Below are 10,446 nucleotides of genomic sequence, written 5' to 3' on the forward strand. Positions count from 1 at the left end.
CATTATTCAATTACCCCCCATCCTTAGCACTCCTGATAACCCCAACACACACACACACACACACACACACACACACACACACACTGGGCTACATACCCAAACATGCATGCAGTGGGAAGTTGCATTGAAGAATAGGATCCTCTTACACAAAGTGGGTTTGTGCTGTGTGGGTGGTGAGGTGAGCCGGGACACAGGGCTTGGCACTGGTTCTTTATATGCTTTTAGTGCAGCAGACCCTTAAATCTCCACTCCTGCCTCTCTCGTGTCCTCTGCTCCCCCTCACCTCTCTCATCCTCCACTTTTTCTCATCCTCATCTCTCTTCCCCTATCGCCTCTTGCTCTCACCTTCTTCCTCCAGCTCTAGTTCCCACTGCAACCCCCCCTCCCCTTCTCCTCCTCCTCTTCTTCTCCCTCTCCACAGTTCATTCCGTCTCATGAGCCCGGAGCCGATAAGGAACATGGAGTATGATTAGACGCCAGTGACACCAGGCTTATCGCTCTGCTGCCATAATGCTCCCCAGATCACTTACACAATAAAATTCAAGCAGTACCAACACACACACACACACACACACACACACACACACACACACACACACACACACACACACACACACACACACACACACACACACACAGGGGTAATGCATTGTACAATAAGCAGTACACTCGGATTTGGCTCCTCACAAGACTGGCTATCAATTCTAAATATGTCTTTGCGCTCCAGTTTGTGTGACGGCGCATGTTGCCTCCATAATGACGCACGAGCTCGGTGAAAAATGACCGCGAGCAGAAGATAGTTTGAGTGTGAAGCGGCGGGGAGGAGGATGTTTATGCATTACAGTAGTTTGTGTAGGTGAGAGTGAGTGTGACACGAGGGTGCAGGGCTCAGTGGTTTCAGGTAGCAATCACTAGATGGCACTGTCTCCTCAGCGGTACACTGCACATCCATCATGCCTCCTCCTATATAAGCGTTTTTAATGCCACAGGAGGATCCACATACTTACTGAGGCTCCTCTCTCTCCATCACAACTCTGGGTGTTTCTGCATCCTCCAGCTCCCTCCTGTTTTCACAATTCCTCTCAGTTCCTCTCTGTTCTTCTCCCCTTTTATAATTTCCTCATGTCTGTCTTCTCCTCACCCTACCCTCTCCTCCCCCCCCCCTTCTTTATCTCTGATTTTACACTCCCCTAATCCACTTTTCTCACAACCTTTCTTTTTTCTTTAGCACTATTATTTCTGGTGTTCTCCTTGCCTGTTCTCTTCTTCGTGCCTCCTCGACTCTTTTCTTTTTCTCATACCCTCCTTTCTCCACCTTTCCTGTCCTTTCTTTGTCTCCACCTCCCAATTTGTTCCCCGCCCTCTTGTCCTTTCTTCTTTTTTCTCCTCCCCTCTATCTCTTCGTCTTTTGTTACTTTTACTACTTCTTGCCTTTCCTTTCTCTCCCCGTCTCTTTTTCCTATTCTCATGTCCTCTCCTTTCCTCCTCTTTTCCTATTTATTTACCTCTTCTTCTCTTTTTTCTTGTCAATTTTCTCCTCTCCTTTTCTCCAGCTCCTATTTTCTTATTTCTTCTCTTTTTCTTTTTTTCTCTTACCCTACTCTCTCAATCCTTCTACCTCCTATCCTCCTCTGATCAACTCCTCTTCTCTCCTTTCCTGTACTTCTACCTCTTACCTGTCACCTTTTCTTCTTCTCCTTTCTTTTCTTTCCTTTCCATTCTCCTCTTCTCTTTTCTCTCCTCTTCTTCCATTGCATTTCTCCTTTCCTACTGTCCATTTCCTCTCCTCTTCTCCCCTCCCCTCTTCTTTCCTCTACTCCCCTCTACTCCCCTCTCCTCTCCTCTCCTCTCCTCTCCATTCTTCTCCTCTCCTCTCCTCTCCTCTCCTCTCCTCTCCTCTCCTCTCCTCTCCTCTCCTCTCCTCTCCTCTACTCTCCCTCTCCTCTCCTCTCCTCTCTCCTCTCTCTCCTCTACTCCCCTCTCCTCTCCTCTCCTCTCCTCTCCTCTCCTCTCCTCTCCTCCCCTCTCCACCCCCTTTCCTCTCTCCTCCCCTCTCCTCTACTCCCCCCTCTCCTTCCTTCCTCCCCTCCCCTCCCCCCTCTGCTCTCCTCTCCCCTCCCCTCCCCTCCCCCCCTCTCCTCTCCCCTCCCCTCCCCTCCCCCTCCTCTCCTCTTCTCCATGGGGCAGTAGCTTTGTAATGTTGTTAGGACATGCTCTCATTAATAACCTACACTCTGAGAGTCTTTGCTAGTGAAGCGTGAATCTCTCGTTCGTTTGGGGACGAATAGAGGGTGTTTCACTGTGTGTGTTGAGGTGTGTGTGTGTGTGCGTAAAAGAAAGAGACAGACAGAATGAGAGAAAACACGACGGGTGGCTGGATGTACAAAAAGCATGTGTTTCCTCACATTGTTTAATGGAGCTGGATCAGGTTGCGGTCTGCTGGCCCAATATGTTTTATGTGTGTGTACTGGAGGTGGGCGCGTGGAACTGTGCCAGACGTCCTTGAGTCTGACCCTGTTAGGGAACCTTGCCTTTGGGCATCCCATGACCCAGTGCTCATTACTGCTGTAGGCGCACTCACACACACACACACACACATGCTCATACACCCACACAAACTCACACTGCACACGCTACAGAGCGACCGTCTCGCATGCCGACCTCCACCTCCAGTTACAGGTAGATTGCAGGTGCCTTCCTCAAGGTGTGTGTGTGTTCCTGTGTGTGTGAGCTATCTATTTCCACTCTTTTATAATTTCTAGGTAAAAGAGTCATTTGTGAGCAGCCCTTGTTGAACCTCATTAGAAAAAGGGTTATTTTAAGTGTCACACGTCAACATGAAAGTTAAGGTAATGGCTGCAGTCAGGCAATTAGTGGTGACAGGGGCGGGGAAGTTAAAGGAAGTTAGAGAGTGAGTGGAAGTCAACACAAGTATAACAAGGATGTGTGTAGATGTGTGTGCAGCATGTGCGGATGTGTGTTAGATTTATGCTTCGTGTGCCACCTCTATCTGTTCCTGTGCTCCATAATGAGCCGACAGGTGTACGAGCCAGCAGGCTGGACACTGACTGATGCAGTGCTAATGCTCGCACACACACACACATACACACACACACACACACACACACACACACACACACACAGGGGTAATGTATTGTACAATAAGTGTTGTCTAACCTCAGCAGTACACTCGGATTTGGCAGAGAGGCAGAAACAGAGAGGAGGGGGAGGAGGCGGGGAATGAGAGAGGGTGATTAAATAGTCTAGTTAGTCCACAGAGTGGTTGAGAACATTAAGAGCTCGGCCATTCATCAGTATAACACACACACACACACACACACACACACACACACACACACACACACACACACACACACACACACACACACACACTACATATACACGCACCCACTTATATTGATTGAACAAGTTAAAAATGTGTGTGCTTGGTGAGCAACTGAATTCTCACAGGAAAACAACACAAAAACACACACATTCCCAAAAATACCCATATGTACACAGACACACAGACACACACACACACACACACACACACACACACACACACACACACACACGCTTTCCCTCTCAAACTGATTAATTTCCCATCCCTTACCCATCATAAGTGCGAGCGCTGGCTCATTAAAACTCTTCAAACTCCCTCCCACACCTCCATCCCTCTCATAAATGGACAGGGCTCCTCACTGCTACGGAGGTTTGGATATAGAGGGAGAAAAATGAGAGCCAGGGAGCATAAGGAGGTAAAGCAGGTGGGCTGTCAAACAAGAGAAGATGAGGGAGGAAAAAAACGAACAGGTGGATTGTCAGAGAATAAGGAGACAGAATGAGGAAGCTAGCGGGGAGGATTGCTACAAATAGGATAACAAATGAGAAAATTGTCTGAAAGGACAAACAGTCTGGAAAAGGGAGGAGAAGCGGTTAAATAAGAAAAAATAAATGATGGAGAGAACCAATTAGGAGGGTTACAGAGGAAAGCAAAATAATTTAAGACAAGGACTAACAGGGGAGAAAAGAGTGAGAAGAAGAAAGGAGGAAAAGGAAGCAAGAGAAAATAAGGAAGGAGAAAAGCAGCAGGATGGTGAATGATAGGCTAATAACGGTTAAGTAGAACGACATAAAGAAATGATATACAAGGAGGAAGATAAGGCATTTAGTTGGCGATTAGTAAATGGGATGAACTGAGAGGTAAAGGAGAAGAGACAAGGACATCATCAGAGAGAGGAAACAGGGAGGGAGGAGAAGAGCAGCAATTTCTCCTTCTGCTCTCACTAATTCCCAAACATGAAGTCCCTTGTTATCACTGTTTAGTTTTAATCTTCAGCCTAACAGTCTTTTTCATTATCAGGATAATGCCGCTTATTACCTCTTCATCGGCAGGAATATTATGATGGATGTGTTCCAATCAGCTCCGGCATTAATGCGATCAGCGCGGACATTAGAACAATCAGTCAGCACGCCGCTGATAATAACTCATGATTGTTGTGATTTAGTCCCAACGCCACGACAGCTGGAGCTGCGTTTAAGGACCATTAGTTACACAGAGATGGCGAGAGGGAGGGTGAAAAGCAAGGCAAAGCAAGGAAAGGAAGGAAATGTTGGAGGAGGAAGTGAAAGAAGATGGGGAAACGAGAAAGGAAGGGGAAGAGGAAGAGAAAATGAGAAAGGGGGAATGAGAAGGCGCCGGTGACAGACAAAAAACAAATTATAAGGCTGAATTCACGAGCGTGTTTGGATTCAATTTCTGGAGTGTTTACTGCTTTAATGTGGTTCATTCGAGCAGGTGAGAATAATGAAATTCAAACTCCAAATAGCTGCAGCAAGACCCCTGAAGATGCAGGTGTTGGTCCTCTTTCAATAGAGAATGATTAGCGGTGAACTTCTGCGGTTCTTCACGGTTAACAGAGTGCTCCTTAGCTGTTCAGCTGGGTTGAGATCTGATGACAGGGAAGTCTACAGCAAATGATTTGCATCATTTGTGTGCTCATCAAACCATTCAGTGAACCCTTGTCCCCTACATGCCCTGCATTTCCTATGTTTCTCCTCTCAATTATTCATGTTCTTTCTTTAATTTGCCACCCATTTGTACATCTCATAGTCAGCATTTACTCATGCTTCAAAGGTCTAGTATAACAAAATGAATCAAGGACACACTAATGTGTCTATTCAGCTATTTCTTCATGCGTTCTTCATTGATATTAGCACCACAAAAGATGAATTGCAGCAACAAAAAAAACTCCTTCATACTTTGCTTAAATTACAAGAAGTTGTTTTTGGCTCAACTGCATTGCCTAAAATGTGCCACCTTGCAGCTTTACAAGCTCTGGTTCACTTGTAATTGGGCTGTGTGAAAAATAAAAGGACCAATTGCAGAAATGCAACAAAGTCAACTTTTAAACTCTATTACAGAGAAACAAACCTTTAGTGCGCCTGTGCCCTTAGATAATCACTGACAAATCGGTACGCAAAAAAGATAGTGGACTTTGTTTCCCTGCCAGGCTAATCTATCACTGCCCTACATCTACACAGTGGAAAGGGTGTGTGTGTGTGTGTGTGTGTGTGTACGTGTGTGTGCATGCATGCAAGAACATCATTGTGGCTCTGCAGCAACAGAGCCTAAAAGAAGTGAACCCAAAAAAACGTCAGCTCTCCCCGATAGCATTGCAGTACCCCTGCTGTGAGACACTACGCTAAACAATCCCCCATCATACGTTGTAACGGGGGAGTGTGTTGCATGTGAGAAATGGGGCATAACGAACAACAGGGTAGAAGCTATTTCACACAACTAGCATTAATATTATATTAGACCACACCATCAGAGGACCAGATCAGTGTTGCTCACACTCACACTCGCCAACGTCTATTACACAGTAAGTGGAGCACTCCTTATGAATATTACACACTTCTCTATGTTAAAAGCTTTCTATCTGCGTGACATCGTTGGCAAGCTGCTCCACAGCTGTCAAACCGGTGTAGGAGAGTGAGAGAAAGAGGTTGTGGAGGTACAGGGTGTAACTGTGAATGAGTGTATGTGTTTGTGTTGTATGAGATGGCGGAGGAGTGGGGGTGGTTTCTGGATGTATCTTGTCATCATAGCACAGCTGTGAGGGACTAGTACCACCGGAGAGAGCTTCAGAGGAAGAGTATCCGGCTTTGTGTGTGTGTGTGTGTGTGTGTGTGCGCAACAGAAACCGAGAAGCCATCTTACTGTAGCATGCTCATGAATATCTCACATGCATTCAAATCAGAACACGTGTGATTATTTAGTCATTGGTCTGTCCCATTTAGACCATGTTTGCAGATGTTTGCAGATGTGTGCAAAAAGCGTGTCAGCTCTACGTTGGGTAAGATTATAAATTGAAAAGCAGTCATCCAGCTATGTGCATATATCAACTCTGTCTACCAGAAATTACATTCATATATACGACTAATTTATTTCCCCAATTAGGATGTGAAAGAAAACTTCATTCATCATCATCATAATGTTTTGTTTGTGTTTATGTGAAGGAAGTTCTACATTAACGTTCATTAGTCCTAGGGTTCCTAAAGGAAGTGCTTTGGGAATTCTGTTTTTTTTACTTCCTTGGAGAGATTTTTCTCATCCTATTCTTTGCAAGAAATCAAATCAAAATGTCAAAATAAATACCACATAGAGACCATGGCAACGGAGCAGCAGTGTGTCTGGCGGAAGCTACGCTTCTGAAGTGGATGCTCCAGATAAAGAAGAAACTGTGTTTAGCGGAAGGATAAAAGTAAAAGAAATTGCATTGGAACACTTGAAGAGAGCGCTCCTGGGGACGGGGGGAGATGCAGCGAGTTCACCTGCAGGCGTAGTGCGCCAGCGCGGGAGTTTTCCACAGACAGCCAGACACCACAACTCGGGTATACTCAGGCAATAGCTCACGACAGGTTGTCTTCCTGGAACTCTTGTGTCAAAACCCGCATCAGAGGAGGGAGTGGAAGTTCTGCCGCGTTCCTGCTCGCTTTCATATTCTGGGAAACAGAACCTCCTCTTTACGCCTGTTACGCATTTATTTTGGACATGGGCACTGCTGAATCCATCCCCACATAGAAGTTCACACAGGTTACACAAAACCTTAAAGGTTTCAGTGAGATAACTTTATTACTTTGTAACTGTAACTTGCAGGTTGGCTGAAGTGATCCTGACCATGACAACACATTAGGCTAATGTATTTTTTCTCAGATGCGGTGGGATACTGAAAGTGCGCATGAATTAGATGTCATAGCTGTGGTATATGGTTATTATATCACGGCTATGAACCAATCACATTGCTCTATTTGAGTTTTACAATGTAAAATACAGAGAGCTTTCCCTGATAGGCTTAAATCAACTCGTCTTGCAAGGGCTCGAATGTAACCGACGTTCATTTATTTGTAAAAGTCTCACTCCATTCTTAATTAACATTTTCTTTCTAATCATATTGATAGAAAACGTAATTAAGCACTTAACTTAATTACGTTTCTTTCATACCTATTAGTAATATATACACATCGTTTCTAGGGGACAAGGTTTACATACACACACTAACACACACACACTCACACACACACACACACACTCACACACTCACACACACACCATGCATGCAGCTGTAACCCCAACCCCGTACCTTTTAACCTTTAAAGCAGCTTTTCACTAATGAGGTCTTGAGCATAGTCCTCACAGGTGACGATTCTTCTATTCTTGCAGTTTCCAGAAGTCCCCACATGCCTGTGAAAAACACTTTTTATTCACACATACTCACACTTTCCCTCTCTGCTCCTCACCTCTCCTTGGCACCTCTCCTCTGAGGCCTCTGAAGGCAGCTGGCTGTGAGAGCAGGTCTCCGCTCTATTAAAACCAGACCTCATCTCATCTGCCATCTATTCCACTGTAAATACACTCTGTATGTTCACAATGTGCTCTGCTCTCCTTGAGTGCCTCGACCTGCCGTCCTCTCTGCACTGGCAGCGAGGCATATATTAGGTTCTTCAAGGCTGAGTATCCTTGAACCATTATAAAGTGCTTTTTTAGTGCTTCCAGTGCATATATCTAGCAGCTCAGTTCACTGAATGAAAATGTGACCATAAAAGGCAATTTGGCTCTTTATTAAAACAAGGGTGCTCTTTAAAGACACTCATTTTTTTTATTTACCGTTAAATTGAGTCTCACGACTGCATAATTGCAAAATTACAACTCAAGCACGTGATTCTTTAGGTTTTAGGCAAAAAATGGCCATTTAAGTAATATTTTCCACCTTCTCTAGATGGCTTGTTTGACTTTTCATAGATCCTTAAACTCCATTAGTGTTAAAATCATATTTCATTACAAGATTACTGTATGTTGCTTTCAGTACAATTCCACAAAGCTGATATAGATGTTACGTTACTCCCCATAAATCCGTTTAGCAGGATGTATACTGCAACAAAAGGATGTCTCCCCTTCATTGTGCGACTGTGGAGGTAATATAGAAAGAAGTCACATGTTGGACATTAAGTAGGATTCTATAGTATTTGTAGTTGTTGTTCGGATTCTACATTTTCTGCAGCAGTGAAAATACACAAGAATGAATTATGTGCAAAGCAAGCGAACGTCTGGTTTAGGAAGAACACTAAAGACGTGCTGGATGCATTTCATCACAGCATGTGTTCAATATGTGCTGGTGGAGGTATCAGCATGGATCTGCATCAAAGCACATGTGATATAAATATTTCAGTTCATGAGAAAATAGCAAAAACAATAAAAAATCTGTTAACATATCAATAATGAGGTCCATACTGCCAGGAGAAACACATCTAGTCAGGAAACAACATGACTATGTCGGTCTGTTGTTCCACCACTTTGTACCAGACTGAAATATCCTCAGGATGAGCTTTGGTGACTCCCTGACATTTCATCTAGTGCAAATATGAGGTCAAAATATTCCGCCAATACTTAGAGAGAGAGATAGAGTGACAGAGAGAAAGAGAGAGAGAGAGAGAGAGAGAGATATAGAGAGAGAGAGAGAGAGAAGAGAGAGAGAGAGAGAGAGAGAGAGGAGAGAGACGAGAGAGAGAGAGGCTATCTCTGTCTTCTCTTTTCGATAATCTCCTCTTCAGCCTCTCTCTAGCTCTCCGCTCTTTCCCCCCTCCTCCTCTCTCCTTTCTATCCCCCTCCTACCTCTACATCTCCCCCTCTCTATCTTCCCCATCTCTTCCTCTCTCTACTCTTCTCTCTCTCATTCTCGCGCCTCTCTCTCTCTCTCTCTCTTTCGCCTCTCCTCCTCTAACCCCTCTCTCTCTCTTTCGCCTCCCTCTCTCTGACATACAGAGAACCATAGAGAGAGAGAGAGAGAGAAAGAGAGATAGAGAGAGCGAGAGAGGCGAGAGAGATAGATGAGACATAGAGAGTGAGAGAGAAGAGAGATAGAGAGAGAGAGAGAGAGAGAGAGAGAAGAGAAAGAGAGAGAGGAGAGAGGAAGAAAGAGAGACAGATAGAGTGACAGAGAGAGAGAGAGAGAGACAGAGAGAGAGAGAACAGAGATAGAGACAGAGGAGAGAGTGACAGAGAGAGAGAGAGAGAGAGACAGAGAGAGAGGATGATAGAGAGACAGAGAGAGAGACAAGAGAGATAGTGAAGAGAGGAGAGTCTCTCCTCTGAGCTCAGCGAGACAGAGAGAGAGACAGAGAGAGAAGAGAGAGAGTGACAGAGAGAAGAGAGAGCGAGTGACATGAGAGAGAGACAAAGAGAGAAGAGAGAGAGAGAGAGAAGAGAGAGAGAGAGAGAGAGAGAGAGTGACAGAGCAATGGAAGTAATAATACATTATGTAATCACTGTTCGGACCACAGTTATGTTGTCAGTCGTCGTAAAGCAACAGAATGAGCCACAAACAGATTTCCAAAGCATCTGCTAAGTGTTACTCACTAATAAGAAGTTCCCAGTAGTTTGGAAGGACACATTTTGCAAACAGGTGTTCACAGGAGGCGTTGACATTTATTTAAGAACATTATAATAGCTTTGCCAAATGAAAAGAAAAGAACACCCTCTAGTTAAAACATTAACAAAAGCTGAGCCACACAAGCCTTGGCACACAGCGCGAGTTGTTTGTGTTAATGTTTAAGACTATTGTCCTGGAACAACAGTGAAATGCAGAATACATCTACCCTTCTGATTTTTAATAAAGTCATTCACACTGTTAAAATTAAACATGTTTTTTGTACACTGATAGGATGATTAATAGAAATGTTCACTTAAACGATGTTATCAGACATTAGCTTCTCTTTAATCTTCTCCATCAGCCGGACAAATTACAACATGGTATTGAAATGAAGGGGAGAGTGCTTCAGAGCCGTTGAGACTAATCTTATTTTACTGGGGGACATAAATCCAGGAGGTCTCCGGCCGTTCCTGGACTCATTCCGTGCAGTTTTAAAGGTTAAGAGCCCCCT

This window comes from Cottoperca gobio, chromosome 22, assembly GCF_900634415.1.
Source record: "Cottoperca gobio chromosome 22, fCotGob3.1, whole genome shotgun sequence".
Classification (NCBI taxonomy): Eukaryota; Metazoa; Chordata; class Actinopteri; order Perciformes; family Bovichtidae; genus Cottoperca; species Cottoperca gobio.